At 45.3% G+C, this 16,311-nt stretch overlaps 1 non-coding gene across 1 annotated transcript; it reads right to left on the minus strand.

Annotated features, from left to right (window-relative positions):
* Positions 1–414: 414 nt before the first annotated feature.
* On the minus strand, positions 415–489 carry Trnar-ccu. Its single transcript has one exon. It is a non-coding gene; the product is annotated as a tRNA-Arg (tRNA).
* Between the last annotated feature and the right edge of the window lie 15,822 nt (positions 490–16,311).

Consider the following 16,311-nt stretch of genomic DNA (forward strand, 5'->3'; position numbering starts at 1 on the left):
CATCATGACAACACCTCATGTCGCACTGCTACTTCCAATGAAGGAACTTTTACACTTAAAAGGCATACCTGCTGTTCAACAGCCCCTTATTAACCTTTTCTGAGTCCCTGTGACGTTTTTCTCTTACCGAAATTGAAAAAGGCCTTAAAAGGACGTCATTTTGTGACTCTGAGAACACTGAAAACAATGGAACCGACATATTAAAAACCCTACTGGTTGAAGCCTTTCAGCGCTGCTATCAAGGCTGGGAGCGACGTCGTCATTGTATAGCTGCCGACAGGAATTTCTTTGAAGCGGACAATACTGCTGTTCGAAACAAATAAAAATTCTGGTAGATAAAAAATCAGTCTCATTACTTTTCTCACATACCTCGTAATGCTAGGTACAGGAAACTTCCTGGCAGATTAAAACTGTGTGCCGGACCGAGACTCGAACTCGGGACCTTTGCCTTAGGCGGGCAAGTGCTCTACCAACTGAGCTACCCAAGCACGACTCACTCCCCGTCCTCACAGCTCTACTTCTGCCATTATCTCGTCTCCTACCTTCCAAACTTTACAGAAGCTCTCCTGCGAACCTTACAGAACTATCACTCCTGGAAGAAAGGATATTGCGGAGACTTGGCTTGGCCACAGCATGGGGCAAAGGTCCAGAGTTCGAGGAAGTTTGATATCGGCGCACACTCCGCTACAGAGTGAAAAATCTCATTCTGGAAACATCCCCCAGGCTGTGGCTAAGCTAGGTCTCCGCAATATCCTTTCTTGCAGGAGTGCTAGTTCTGCAAGGTTCGCAGAAGAGCTTCTGTGAAGTTTGGAAGGTAGGAGACGAGGTACTGGCAGAATTCAAGAGGTGAGAGCGGGTCGTGAGTTGTGCGTGGGTAGCTCAGTTGGTAGAGCACTTGTCCGCGAAAGGCAAAGGTCCCGAGTCTCTGTCCGACACACAGTTTTAATCTGCCAGGAAGTTTCAAATGTGAAATGTGTTGACACTTACTTAGACGTGTGTAGCATATAACAGCTACTGCACTGTAGCCAATTCACAGAAAGTGGCAGGACCGAAGACGGAAACCAGTTTCCTTCAATGAGTTGATGATACATGATTTTATTTCTCAGATATTTCGTTAACAGTGAATATGTATGACTTCTGCGTCTACTACAGGAAAACGCAAAAGATAATATTCAAGAGACAATAAAAATAAAATATTTATTACAATATCCGAGGATCTTAATACACATATGTCTTAGGTGGCCGATCTGCAGCAACATTTCGCTGTAATGCATCATGTAGTAACGAATAACTAGTCCTCTCCGAGGAAATGTACAAATAAAATGGTATCAATGACTGTGAGGCAGTTGTAGCAACAGTGGTTACGAAAATTTATAGGACCCCTAAAACAAGCAGGATGATGTAGATATTCAGTAAGTTAGATAAAGAGGCAGTCTTGCCACATCTCAGAGAGAAACTCAAAACGTTTACCAAAGGGCAGGGACACGTAGAAGAGTAACAGACCATACACTGAATAGTGATTCATGTCAAAAGCTTTCCGACGAGATTAGGGGCACGTTAACAGACCTTGAACGCGGAATGGTTGTTGGAGGTAGACGCATAGGACATTCCATTTCGGAAATCGTTAGGGAATCCCATATTCGGCGATCCACCGCGTCAAGAGCGTGCCGACAATACCTGATTTCAGCATTACCTCTCACCACAAACAACGCACAGGCCGACAGCCTTCACTTAACGACCTAGAGCAGCGGCGTTTGCGTAGAGTTGTCAGTGCTAACAGACAAGCAACACTGCATGAAGTAACCGCAAAAATCGATGTGGCACATACAACGAAAGTATCCGTTAGGGCAGTGAGGATAAATTTGGTGCTAATGGGCTATGGCGCAGACGATCGACGCGAGGGCCTTTGCTAACAGCACGAGCCGCGCGTGAGTAGCCGAGCAGTCTCAGGCGCTGCAGTCATAGACTGTGCGTCTGGTCCCGGCGGAGGTTCGAGTCCCCCTCGGGCATGGGTGTGTGTTTTTGTCCTTAGGATAATTTATGTTAAGTAGTGTGTAAGCTTAGGGACTGATGACCTTAGCAGTTAAGCCCCACAAGATTTCACGCACTTTTTTTTTTTTTTTTTTTTGTAATCGTATGTGCGTCTGTACATGTATATCACATCTACCAATTTCCGTCCCATTCAGCTAATTCCTTCTTGGCATATCCTCGAACATCTGGGCACCCTTGTGTGTACTGCCTTATTTTTGTTAATTTGTTCTTGTTGTTGGTACTTGTATGGCTTCTTGCCGGTTTTGTGTTTTAGATTAGAGTTGTTTTACTCTTAAGGCCTTCAGCCTAGTTTGAGGTACTGTTCCACGTAAGCCGTTCGGCATTTTTAAAAAAAATTTGAATTTTAAGTCTTTGGCCTTCAGCTGATTTGATTTACCTTGTTTACTTTAACCTACTGAATTTTTAAGTCTTATGCCTTCAGCCGGCTTGAGTTTCAGTTGTTTGTTCTTACGGCCTTCAGCCTAAATTAAAGAACTGTTTCTCGCAAGGATTTTGGTATTTAAAAAAAATTAATGTTTTTGTGTTTTAACGTGTTCGTCGTTCAGCCGATTTGAATTTAAATTGTTTACTTAAGCCTAACTGAAGAACTGTTTTAAGATAAGGCTTGCATTTTAAACTTGTGATTATCTTTGCGTTTTAAGTTATTGGCCTTCAGCCGTTTTTAAATTAAAGTGCCTTTCAACCGGTAATTAAGTCCCAAAATTAAGGCAGCGTGTTTAAGAAAAATTATTTTTTGGGTTCTTGTAATGTTTGATCAAATAATAAAGCTGTATGTTCGAGTGTAACTCACAGACCCTTCTTTTGGCCCCTTTCCACAATTTATTCTATCTGTCCTGTCCTGCGGATTAAGGAGGGCATTTCAGTGAGATTCGAGTTCACATGGATGTTTATCAACAATTGTTCTTCTCGCAGACCTATCGGGACTGGAACGGGAGAGGAGAGAAGTTGCAGTAGTACACAAAGTACCCGCCGCCACACACCGTAAGCTGCCTTGCGGACTATAGACGTAGATGAAGACTTGTCTGGGTCGTGGTCTGACAGATATCGACTAACCGTCGGGCTATTCAGCCAGCAAGACGTGCCCACAGACTTTCCAACACCGCCCCGGGTCTCCATTAATTAACTCCTCGTACCTGCTCTGTTCGGATTAAGCTCTGGCGATATTTCCGCCCTGCGGCCTTGTCCCGTTTCCTCGCCGGCCCCCCTCGTCAGTGCGGGAGGCAGCGAATGAACAGCCCGGCAGGGGGGGGGGGGGGGGAGGGTGCAGAGATGTCGGTGAATGGCCGCCTGGAACAAAGCGAGCCGTCACAGGTGATTACCGCCGCCCCCATTACTGCCGGTTGTTTGGCGCCAGAATCAGACAGATTGCACCACCTCCGAGCCATCTGTCTTCCTAAACTTCCCCTAAACGTTGCGTGACCCCAACTGAAACACGCTTCCAACAGAGTGTTGTTTCTGGGCCCAGAAGCTATTCGCTTACAAACCTTGAGACAAATGTAGCCCTCTTACATGGAGGCACTGTAGCTGACGCTAGGAACATTACAGTTCTTTTCAGATGACGAACTTCCAAGGACCATAGCAACGCATTTTTACAGCAATTCATAACGTTTGGATGGGATACTTTAAGAAGACGTGGCGCACCAATACCCTTTTACGAACACGATAAAACCACTGTACAATAATATCGTTACAAGAATGGAAGGTAGTGAAACCGCTAATCTTGCAGGGTGACAATTATTGAACTACATGAATACAAACGTAAATTAGATACAAACTACGACGTGCACGTACTTTATTCACTACAGATATTCAGATTTAGATTATGACATGTTCGATATGGCTGCCATCATTGGCGATGATTTGACGCAGATGAATAGCGAAATTCTGAATGGCTCAATGTACTGTCGGAACATCGATGCTGTCGATGATCCGCTGAATGGCTGTTTTCAGCTCAGCAATGGTTTTGGGGTTATTGCTGTATACCTTGTCTTTAATATACACTACTGGCCATTAAAATGGTTCAAATGGCTCTGAGCACTATGGGACTTAACATCTATGGTCATCAGTCCCCTAGAACTTAGAACTACTTAAACCTAACTAACCTAAGAAAATCACACAACACCCAGTCATCACGAGGCTATTGGCCATTAAAATTGCTACACCAAAAAGAAATGCAGATGTTAAACGGGTATTCATCGGACAAATATATTATACTAGAACTGACATGTTATTACATTCTCACGCAATTTGGGTGCATAGATCCTGAAAAATCAGTACCCAGAACAATCACCTCTGGCCGTAATAACGGCCTTGATACGTCTGGGCATTGAGTCAAACAGAGTTTGGATGGCGTGTACAGGTACAGTTCCCCATGCAGCTTCAACATGATACCACAGTTCGTCCACAGTAGTGAGTGGCGTATTGTCACGAGCCAGTTGCTCGGCCACCATTGACCAGACGTTTTCAATTGGTGGGAGATCTGGAGAATGTGCTAGCCAGGGCAGCAGCCGAACATTTTCTGTATCCAGAAAGGCCCGTACAGGACCTGCAACATGCGGTCGTGCATTATACTGATGAAATGTAGGGTTTCGCAGGCATCGAATGAAGAGTAGAGCCACGGGTCGTAACACATCTCAAATGTAGTTTCCACTGTTCGAAGTATCGTCAGTGGGAACAAGAGGTGACCGAGATGTGTAACCAATGGCACCCCATACCATCACGCCGGGTGGTATGCCAGGATGGTGATGACGAATACACGCTTCCAACCTGCGTTCACCGCGATGTCGCCAAATACGGATGCGACCATCATGATGCTGTAAACAGAACCTGGATTCATCCGAAAAAATGGCGTTTTGCCATTCGTGCCCCCATATTCGTCGTTTAGTACACCATCGCAGGCGCTCCTGTCTGTGATGCCATGGTCTCCGAGCTAATAGTCCATGCTGCTGCAAACTTCGTCGAACTGTTCGTGCAGATGGTTGTTGTCTTGCAAACGTCGCCATCTGTTGACTCAGGGCTCGGGACATGGCTGCACGATTCGTTACAGCCATGCGGATAAGATGCCTGTCATGTCGACTGCTAGTGATACGAGACCGTTGGGATCCAGCACGGCGTTCCGTATTACCCTCCTGAAGCGACCGATTCCATATTCTGCTAACAGTCATTGGATCTCGACCAACGCGAGCAGCAATGCCGCGATACGATAAGCCGCAATCGCGATAGTCTACAATCGGATCTGTATCAAAGTCGGAAACGTGATGGTACGTATTTCTCCTCCTTACAAGAGACATCACGACAACGTTTCACCAGGCAACGCCGGTCAACTGCTGTTTGTGTATGAGAAGTCGGTTGGAAAGTTTCCTCATGTCAGCACGTTGTAGGTGGGGCCACCGGCGCCAACCTAGTGTGAATGCTCTGAAAAGCTAATCATTTGCATATCACAGCATCTTCTCCCTGTCGGTTAAATTTCGCGTCTGTAGCACGTCATCTTCGTGGTGTAGTAATTTTTATGGCCAGTAGTGTAGCCCCACAAGAAGGATTCACATGTATTCAGATCCGGAGAATATGGCGGCGAATCGAGGCCCATGCCAGTCTCCTCTAGCTACCCCAGAGCCAGAATGCGGTCCCCAAAGTGCTCCTCCAGGGCATCAAATGCTCACCTGCTTCGATGGGGTCCAGCTCCGTCTTGCATGAAACACATCTTATCGAAATCAGGTCACTTTGGATAATGGGATGAACTCATCTTACAAAACCTTCGCGTACCAATCGGTAGTGCCCGTACATCAAGGGATATCGCATCCGTTATTCCGTGACTGGACGTTGTATACGACACAGTCACCCGTTGAGGGTGAAGAGACTTTGTTATCGCGAAATGCGATTCTTAGTCCCCCAAATGTGCCAATTTTGCTTATTGTCGAAGCCATCCAAATGAAAGTGGCCTTCGTCGCTAAACCAAACTACACATCGCAAACTAATTTCTATCATGCCCCGCGGCCAATCGTGCAGTTTGAATGTCATAACGCAAACCGTTCAGAAGTTAAGACGATATTAAATGAAGATAGTAACTGTTCCCAAAGAAGAGATACCAATGACGACCGTGCAGGTTCTCTAGAAAGAAATGACAATCGAAACCGTGAGCTGCCAACACGTGTTGTTGATATACCTCAATGGGGACAGCTGAAAATATGTGCCGCGACCGGGACTGGAACCCGTTATCTCCTCCTTACATGGCAGACGCTCTATCCATCTGAGCCACCGAGGCCACTGAGGATAGCGCGACTGCAGGGACTTATCCCTTGCACGCTTCCCGTGGGACCCACATTCCCAACTGTTCACAACCTATAGCAGCTGCGCTTATAGGCGTAGCTCTTCGGCCACAAACAGTAATCCAGTGGTGTAACATCGAGTGACCTCGGTGGCCAAGCAATGACTCCACGGCGACCAATCCAACGACCAGGATACGTTTTGTTGAGATACTCTGTCACTGGCCGTTCGGAATGTGTAGGAGCTCCGTCATGCTGAAAGTACATACGAGCTCGTGTTGCCAAGGGGATATCCTGCACGTATTCTGCTAACACATTTTGAAGAAATTCAAGATACCGTGTCCCTGTAGTCTGAAGCAACTGGACCGATGAGTTGGTCATCAATAACACCGCACCACACGTTGACTGAGAACCGTCGTTGAAAATTCGTTCTCACAGTAGCGTGCACATTGTCATTCGCCCACACATGAGAGTTGCGCATGGTGTTGATTCCGTTGCGGGTAAATGTTGACTCATTAATAAGGCGAATTAATCGATCATTGGCAATGATCCATTGACATAATTCTTGCTGGGCGGCAGCATCTGCTTCGTGCAGATGTTGTACACTCTGCCGATGAAAGGGATACAGACCGTGCTCGTGTACTGTGCGTATCACTCGTGTTTGTGGAATACCAAGTTGGGCAGCAATTCTTCTAGAGCTAGTAGTAGGGTTGCGTTCCACTACCTTGAAGAATGTTCTCAATTTTATGAAGAGTTCGTTGCACGAGACGTTCAGAGACAACATTTACCCACGAAATCCGCGAAACACGCTGCTAACTGGCACTCTGCGATTCGGAAATCGTTGTTGGTACTCTCGCACAGCAGCAGTGGAATTCCCATTGGACAGTGCACAGACAAACACCGTGTCAGCATACTCTGCATGTGTGAATATCTGTCGCATTTTCAAGGCACGAAACTGTATTCGTTGTTCACGTAACAACACTGTAGTACCGTGCACGACGACAAGCAGCGTCGGACTGAGACTTGAGGTAAACAGCTGCTCCATGCGCAACTGAACTGCGTACTGACACGGTTAGTAAGGACGACCATAAAAGTTTCCCGTTCCTAGTTGTTTTCATTGGTTTACTAGGAAACGGTTAAGGAAATGGCGTATGTTTATTAGGAGTTTTTTTGTTCAGAATCACCTCTAGTATCACCCCTCAAAGCATGTACCTTTCCTCCTGATTCACCCTGATTACTGATATCTTTTGGAAAACGTATCGATTTACCGATATTTAGTCAACAGCCCTATTACCTAGCAGGACTAGCGCTCATGCGGAGGATGATTCAGCCATAGACGAGGCGACTGTTTCCAGAATTAATAACTGGAAAAAGAAATACACTTAATTAACCGCCTCCTCTTTTGTTCTGTAGCGCGCTTAAATTTTTGTACACAACAATAAATTACTTACGTGATAAAATGTAATTGTCGTATGGTATTGTTGGTAGGGATATCCCACGAGGTGAGTTCAGACATCTGTGGGAATGGGTGTACTCGTACCGCACACATTCGCCCCTTTCCTGCGGATATGTGGCACGTGCGACGTATGTGTACTTGCAGTATATAATGAAGGCGTGTGTAGCGTAATGTTATGTTTGTGTAATGTTATCTATGCTGATGAGAGAAGGGAGAGGGTGAAATCCGATGTCGGCACACAACGCACTCCTGCCGAATAGCAAAGACTGAGCCGCCAAAGGTAACATCCCCATCTGACCGACGGACCACCATTAAAAGTGATACATGCTCTTACTTTCTGAGACACCGCGGAGAGTTTTGGCGCTAGGACTTGTGGTCAGTAACTTTACGCCACGCCCTGTCCACTCCTTGCCGGCTAAATACTGGCAGCGAAGAATTCTTCCACCACCAAGATTCGAGCCGGCTTACTTCCGACTCGAGCGCCACCGTACAGGCGTGCGTTAGCGACCTCGGCTAGGTGGTGTTCAGTTATACTTTATAGGGACACAGATGTGAAAATTACCGAACTATTAGTTTAATAAGTCACGGCAGCAAAATACTAACGCGAATTCTTTACAGACGAATGGAGAAACTAGTAGGAGCCGACCTCGGGGAAGATCAGTTTGGATTCCGTAGAAATATTGGAACACGTGAGGCAATACTGACCCTACGACTTATCTTAGAAGCTAAATTAAGGAAAACCAGACCCACATTTCTAGCATTTGTTGACTTAGAGAAAGAAATGTTGACTGGAATACTCTCTTCCAAATTCTGAAGGTGGCAGGGGTAAAATACAGGGAGCGAAAGGCTATTTACAATTTGTGCAGAAACCAGATGGCAGTTACAAGAGTCGAGGGACATGAAAGGGAAGCAGTGGTTGGGAAGGGAGTGAGACAGGGTTGTAGCTTCTCCCCGATGTTATTCAATCTGTATATTGAGCAAGCAGTGAAGGAAACAAAAGCAAAATTCGGAGTAGGTATTAAAATCCATGAAGAAGAATAAAAACTTTGAGGTTTGTCGATGACATTGTAATTCTGTCAGAGACAGCAAAGGACTTGGAACAGCAGTTGAACGGAATGGACAGTGCCTTGAAAGGAAGACATAAGATGAACATCAACAAAAGCAAAACAAGGATAATGGAATGTACCGAATTAAGTCGGGTGATGCTGAGGGAATTACATTAGGAAATGAGACACTGCTGATGATGGTCGAAGTAGAGAGGATATAAAATGGAGACTGGCAATAGCAAGGAAAGCGTTTCTGAAGAAGAGAAATTTGTTAACATCGAGTATAGATTAAAGTGTCAGGAAGTCGTTTCTGAAAGTATTTGTATGGAGTGTAGCCATGTATGGAAGTGAAACATGGACGATAAATAGTTAGGACAAGAAGAGAATAGATGCTTTCGAAATGTGGTGCTACAGAAGAATACTGAAGATTAGATGGGTAGATCACATAACTAATGAGGAGGTATTGAATAGAATTGGAGACAAGAGAAATTTGTGGCACAACTTGATTAGAAGAAGGGATCGGTTGGTAGGACTTGTTCTGAGGCATCAAGGGATCACCAATTTAGTATTGGTGGGCAGCGTGGAGGGTAAAAATCGTAGAGGGCGACCAAGAGATGAATACACTAAGCAGATTCAGAGGGATGGAGGTTGTAGTAGGTACTGTGAGAAGAAGCTTGCACAGGATAGAGTAGCATGGAGAGCTGCATCAAACCAGTCTCAGGACTGAAGACCACAACAACAACAACAACAAGGACTTCGTATCTGCACTGTTGACGTGAGGTTTGAGTCGTCCACCAGCGGCATTGTGCTGGTTGCAGGCGGTCGGGAAGCGGCCGAGGTCGAAACTATTCCGCTGTCGGCACCAAAGCAACCGCCGGCCCCCACCGCTGGCCTGGCTCATCCACCCGCCATTAACTGGATTAGCTGTCCGACACCTCGCGCCACCTCTTCCGCCGGAAGCTGCCTCACGTCACCTGACAAGAGGATCAGACGGCGGCCGCTACAGTTAGAGGAGCAGCGGGGTTACTTAGAAAGTACAGGCGACGGGCGCTTTGTGGAAATTAAGACGTGAATCAGTCAGTATTACTTACTGTCTGTATTCTGACAAAAGGAAGTCAGTGACCTGCCCTTTTTTTTTTTTTAATTTGACTTAGGTTTATTCAACCGCACCGCCAGCAGCTTGGTACAAAAATAAAATCATTTATACACACATTTTACGATGCAGATAGAACAATGAGTCCCAATTACTTTACAAATTCCGCAATAGGTTCAGTACTTATAACTGAGGATTGTTGACATATCAACAATAAACAAAAATAAAATAAGAGAAGTGAACATACACTGAAGAGCCAAAGAAACAGGCATGGCTACTCAAATATTGAGATATGTAAACAAACAGAATACGGCGCTGCGGTCGGCAACGGTTATATGAGACAAGTATCTGGCGCAATTGATAGATCGGTTACTGCTGCTACAATGGCAGGTTATAAAGATTTAAGTGAGTTTGAACGTGGTCTTATAGTCTTCGCACGAGCGATGGGACACAGCACATCCGACCTAGCGTTGAAGTGGAGATTACCTTGTACGACCATTTCACGAGTGTACCGTAAAATCCGGTAAAACATCAAGTCTCCGACATCGCTGCTACCGGAAAAAGATCCTGCAAGAAAGGGACCAACGATGACTGAAGAGAATTGTTCAACGTGATGGAAGTGCAACCCTTCCGCAAACTGCTGCAGATTTCAGTGCTGGACCATCAACAAGTGTCAGCGTGCCAACCGTTCGCCGAAACATCATCGATGTGGGCTTTCGGAGCCGAAGGTCCACTCGTGTACCCTTGATGACTACAGGACAGCCTTACGTCTCCCCTGGGCCCGTCAATACCGACGTGGGCTGTTGATGACTGGTAATATGTTGCCTGGTAGAACGAGTCTCGTTTCAAATTATATCCAGAGAATGGACGTGTACGGGTATGGGGACAACCTCAGGTATCCATGGACCCTGCATGTAAGCAAGGGACTGTTCAAGCTGGTGGAGGCTCTGTAATGGGTGTGTGCACTTGGAGTGGTATGGGACCCCTGATACTTCCAGATACGACTCTGAAGGTGACTCGTATGTGAGCATCCTGTCTGACCACCTGCATCCATTCATGTCCATTGTGCATTCCGACGAACTTGGGCAATTCCAGCAGGACAATTCGACACCCCCACACATCGAGAATTGTTACAAGTGACTCCAGGAACACTCTTCTGAATTTAAACACTTGCGCTGGCCACCAAATTCCCCAGACATGAACATTATCGAGCATATCTAGGATGCCTTGCACGTGCTGTTCAAAGGAGATCACCTCCTCGGTTACGACATAGCCCTGCAGCATTCATTGTGCCAGTTCCCTCCAGCACTACATCAGACATTAATCGGACCGATGCCACATCGTGTTGCGTGCTCGCAGGGACCCTACACGATATTATGCAGGTGTACCAGTTTTATGGTTCTTCAGTCCCATGAACCATGGACCTTGCCGTTGGTGGGGAGGCTTGCGTGCCTCAGCGATACAGATAGCCGTACCGTAGGTGCAACCTCAACGGAGGGGTATTTGTTGAGAGGCCAGACAAACATATGGTTCCTGAAGAGGGGCAGCAGCCTTTTCAGTAGTTGCAGGGGCAACAGTCTGGATGATTGACTGATCTGGCCTTGTAACAATAACCAAAACGGCCTTGCTGTGCTGGTACTGCGAACGGCTAAAAGCAAGGGGAAACTACAGCCGTAATTTTTCCCGAGGGCATGCAGCTTTACTGTATGGTTAAATGATGATGGCGTCCTCTTGGGTAAAATATTCCGGAGGTAAAATAGTCCCCCATTCGGATACCCGCGCGGAGACTACTCAAGAGGACGTCGTTATCAGGAGAAAGAAAACTGGCGTTCTACGGATCGGAGCGTGGAATGTCAGATCCCTTAATCGGGCAGGTAAGTTAGAAAATTAAAAGGGGAAATGGATAGGTTAAAGTTAGGATAATGGGAATTAGTGAAGTTCGGTGGCAGGAGGAACAAGACTTTTGGTCAGGCGAATACAGGATCATAAATACAAAATCAAATAGGGGTAATGCAGGAATAGCTTTAATAATGAATAGGAAAATATGAGTGCGGGTAAGCTACTACAAACAGCATAGTGAACGCATTATTGTGGCCAAGATAGACACGAAGCCCACGCCTACTACAGTAGTACAAGTTTATATGCCAACTAGCTCTGTAGATGACGAAGAAATTGAAGAAATGTGTGATGAAATCAAAGAAATTATTCAGATAGTGAAGGGAGACGAAAATTTAATAGTGATGGGTGACTGGAATTCGGTAGTAGGAAAAGGGAGAGAAGGAAACGTAGTAGGTGAATATGGATTGGGGCTAAGGAATGAAAGAGGAAGCTGCCTGGTAGAATTTTGCACAGAGCACACCTTAATCATTCCTAACACTTGGTTCAAGAATCATAAAAGAAGGCTGTATACATAGAAGAAGCCTGGAGATACTGACAGGTTTCAGATAGACTATATAATGGTAAGACAGAGATTTAGGAACCAGGTTTTAAATTGTAAGACATTTCCAGGGGCAGATGTGGACTCTGACCACAATCTACCAATTTAGTATTGGAGGGCAGCGTGGAGGGTAAAAATCGTAGAGGGAGACCAAGAGATGAATACACTAAGCAGATTCAGAAGGATGTAGGTTGCAGTAGGTACTGGGAGATAAAAAAGCTTGCACAGGATAGAGTAGCATGGAGAGCTGCATCAAACCAGTCTCAGGACTGAAGACCACAACAACAACAATAGATTGTGGAGCATGCACCTGGAGATTAGGATTCTACATAAGGAGATAGATCACTAAATTTCATATACACACGTTACTATATTGTATCAAACGAAAAAGCCTCTACGTGTTTGAAGATTTTCGTTGATAACAATAAAAAATCCACAGAAGCGCGAGTAGGACTCGCGCACCGAGGGTTCCATGCAAACTTGATGATGTAAATAGACACCACGACCAAAAAAAAAAAAAAAAAAAAAAAAAACGCACCACGAAGAAGTTGGACACAAACTGATATTTATACAGGTATCGATGGAAAATGCAAAAATGTAATCTTTGGCGGCCGTTGGATGAATGTATGACGCTGCTGCGCAGTTTCATCGGGCACCTGGAAAATATAGAAAACAAGGCAAGCGTCTATATCGGGGTATAAATTCTTGCCGAATTTCATTCCGTGTACTCAGTTCGACAGGCTATGCATCGCAGACAGGCGTGTGAAGAGTACAGGCAGATGGCTGCATCTGAGAGAGGACGTGCAGTTGGCTCAAAGAAGCTGGTTGCGGTGCTCAGCGAATCACTCGACATTTCAGTAGGGGCGATGCCGCTGTTTGACGTTGTTGCCAGGAATGGGAGAACCATCGACGAACACACCGTCAGGGAGGCACTCAGAGCCCCGGACTCACCGTCATCATCGACCCTATGTGCAACTGGTGCTTCAGTGACCACATTGACCATGAACAGGCGGCTCTGAAAAAGGGCGCTGAGTTCCCAGCGCCCATTGGGCTGACTACCATTCATCTCTACACCAACAAGCCCGTTTGCAGCGGAGTCGGGCCCATTCGGCATTGAATCTCATTGAGTGGATCAGAACTGTCGTCAGTGATGAGTCCCGCTTCGAACTGACTCCAACCAAGACGTATCTGGGGATGCTCCGGAGACTGGTGAGATACCAACCTGACTCTCGTTCGCAACAGCCCGATAACCTGTAGTCGGGTCGTATGGAGTGTCATTTTATTTCACAGCAGGACGCATTTGGTTTTCATCAGTGACACCCTTACAGCACTGACCATATTCTAGGCCCCGTTCTGTTGCCCTTCACGGCAAGCCATCCCGGCCTTAACATTTCAGCAATATAACGCCCGTCCACACACGGAGAGAGTGTCTACCGCTTGTCTTCGTGCTTGTCTTCGCCGGCGAGGTCGCTGTACCTCTCCCTAGTTGAGAAAGTTTGGAGCATTATGGCCGGGTCCTCCAACCAACTTGGGTTATTGACGTTCTAACGCGGCAATTGGACAGAAATTGTGAGGAACATCCTCAGGAGGACACCCAGCAACTCTGTTGATCATTACCTAGTCGGATAACTGTTTGCATAAAGAGCAGAAGTGGACCAACACGTTACCGAAATTCTTAGTTCGTGAATCTCTCTCACTCCTGAATAAATCATCCAATCAGCCTGATATTGAACTCATTTATTTGCCTGTACATTCATATCACATCTAAACATTACAGTCCAGTTTCGATAATTCTTTCGTGGTGTGTCATTTTTTTTCCTCTTAGAGTCTCGATGTTTTTTGCTTGATACTGTCATGATACATACCCCTTGACTTCCAACAGTTTCGACACAAGTTTAATTTTTGAGCTGAATTTTTTTGTGTGATTTTACATATGCGATTGTAATTAATCATTAATTTTATTAATTTTGGATTTATATTAACACGCTAATAGACTACTGTTGACCAGTAAATGCCTGTACTAGTCTTTTTACGCCGAGCTTGATTCGTCTGTCATGTGTTGTTTTGCTCCCAAGGTAGAAGAATTCGTTCACTTCGTCAACTTTGAGTTCCCCCGATTCAATGTTAAGCTTATCGATAATGTCATTTCTGCTACTCTAATTTCTGCTACTCCCTATTGTTTTTGCTTTTCTTCGGTTTACCATCAATCCATATTCTGTACGCATTAGACAGTTCATTACGTACGACACATCCTGTAATACTTCTTCACTTTCACTGAGGATAGCAACATCATCAGCGAATCTTAACATTGATGTTCCTTCACCTCGAATTTTAATCCCACTCTTGATCTTTTATTTCCGTCACTGCTTCTTCGACGTATACATTGAACAGCAGGCGCGAAAGGCTACATCGTATCTTACATCATTTTGAATCAGTGCATCCCCCCCCCCCCCCCCCGCCCACGTGAACCATGGACCTTGCCGTTGGTGGGGAGGCTTGCGTGCCTCGGCGATACAGATAGCCGTACGATAGGTGCAACCACAACGGAGGGTTATTTGTTGAGAGGCCCGACGAACATATGGTTCCTGAAGAGGGGCAGCAGCCTTTTCAGTAGTTGCAGGGGCAACAGTCTGGATGATTGACTGATCTGGCCTTGTAACATTAACCAAAACGGCCTTGCTGTGCTGGTACTGCGAACGGCTAAGAGCAAGGGGAAACTACAGCCGTAATTTTTCCCGAGGGCATGCAGCTTTACTGTATGGTTAAATGATGATGGCGTCCTCTTGGGTAAAATATTCCGGAGGTAAAATAGTCCCCCATTCGGATACCCGCGCGGAGACTACTCAAGAGGACGTCGTTATCAGGAGAAAGAAAACTGGCGTTCTACAGATCGGAGCGTGGAATGTCAGATCCCTTAATCGGGCAGGTAAGTTAGAAAATTAAAAGGGGAAATGGATAGGTTAAAGTTAGGTATAGTGGGGATTAGTGAAGTTCGGTGGCAGGAGGAACAAGACTTTTGGTCAGGCGAATACAGGATCATAAATACAAAATCAAATAGGGGTAATGCAGGAATAGCTTTAATAATGAATAGGAAAATATGAGTGCGGGTAAGCTACTACAAACAGCATAGTGAACGCATTATTGTGGCCAAGATAGACACGAAGCCCACGCCTACTACAGTAGTACAAGTTTATATGCCAACTAGCTCTGTAGATGACGAAGAAATTGGAGAAATGTGTGATGAAATCAAAGAAATTATTCAGATAGTGAAGGGAGACGAAAATTTAATAGTGATGGGTGACTGGAATTCGGTAGTAGGAAAAGGGAGAGAAGGAAACATAGTAGGTGAATATGGATTGGGGCTAAGAAATGAAAGAGGAAGCCGCCTGGTAGAATTTTGCACAGAGCACACCTTAATCATTCCTAACACTTGGTTCAAGAATCATAAAAGAAGGCTGTATACATAGAAGAAGCCTGGAGATACTGACAGGTTTCAGATAGACTATATAATGGTAAGACAGAGATTTAGGAACCAGGTTTTAAATTGTAAGACATTTCCAGGGGCAGATGTGGACTCTGACCACAATCTATTGGTTATGAACTGTAGATTAAAACTGAAGAAACTGCAGAAAGGTCGGAATTTAAGGATATGGGACCTGGATAAACTGACTAAACCAGAGGTGGTACAGAGTGTTTCAGGGAGAGCATTAAAGAACGATTGACAAGAATGGGGGAAAGAAATATGGTAGAAGAAGAATGGGTAGCTTTGAGAGATGAAATAGTGAAGGTAGCAGAGGATCAAGTGGGTAAAAAAAACAAGGGCTAGTAGAAATCCTTGGGTAACAGAAGAAATATTGAATTCAAATGATGAAAGGAGAAAATATAAAAATGCAGTAAATGAAGCAGGCAAAAAGGAATACAAACGTCTCAAAAATGAGATTGGCAGGAAGTGCAAAATGGCTAAG

This window comes from Schistocerca piceifrons, chromosome 10, assembly GCF_021461385.2.
Source record: "Schistocerca piceifrons isolate TAMUIC-IGC-003096 chromosome 10, iqSchPice1.1, whole genome shotgun sequence".
Classification (NCBI taxonomy): Eukaryota; Metazoa; Arthropoda; class Insecta; order Orthoptera; family Acrididae; genus Schistocerca; species Schistocerca piceifrons.